This window comes from Octodon degus, unplaced genomic scaffold (genome assembly GCF_000260255.1).
Source record: "Octodon degus isolate 3935 unplaced genomic scaffold, OctDeg1.0 scaffold00020, whole genome shotgun sequence".
NCBI classification, from domain to species: Eukaryota; Metazoa; Chordata; class Mammalia; order Rodentia; family Octodontidae; genus Octodon; species Octodon degus.
Window position 1 is genome coordinate 19,234,443 of NW_004524596.1, and position 695 is coordinate 19,235,137.

Sequence of the window (695 nt, forward strand, 5' to 3'; positions counted from 1 at the left end):
AGGATGTATGAGAACCTGTACTGTAACAACTCGTAACTCAGTTGTGTCCCAAATTTTCTGATCAAGGAGATTATGGGTCCAAAGAGGAAAGTGATCGATGATGTAGAGTGTGCCTAAGGAGAATTACATGGAGAGAAAACTTTTTTCTAGTCTTTTACAGAGAGTATATTGGCCAAGTAAAGGCCGTGACTCATCCACATGACTGATACTGAGAAAGCATCTACAAACTGCAGTACAGAGTTTTAAGGATAAATCCTGAGGGGATTTGACAGACCTTATCAGATACAAAAGCTACAACTCTTGTTACATAGATCTTGCTTTATGATGGTACTAGCCATCCAGCAGAAAAGTATAAAAGCAAAGTATAAGAAGTAAATCCGTGTGGTTATGATGTGGTAGGTGACTCAGGTCAACAACTTCTGACATTGCCAGTCATGTGGAAGACCCAATATTATTTTGGGCTAATGGTCTATTTTGTAATATTTTGCTGATGTTACACACCTATAATATGTAAATGACAGAACCAAACAAAAAAGGGGGATACAGCTGAATGACCACTTTGTATCTGTGTATTCAAAATGGTTAGAATAGATACACAGTTACATTCTCTTAATTCAATAAATAGCATGATTTGTTCTTTTATGTCCATAATTTTATTGAGAAACAAATAGCAATGAGACAGCTTCAAATCAAAT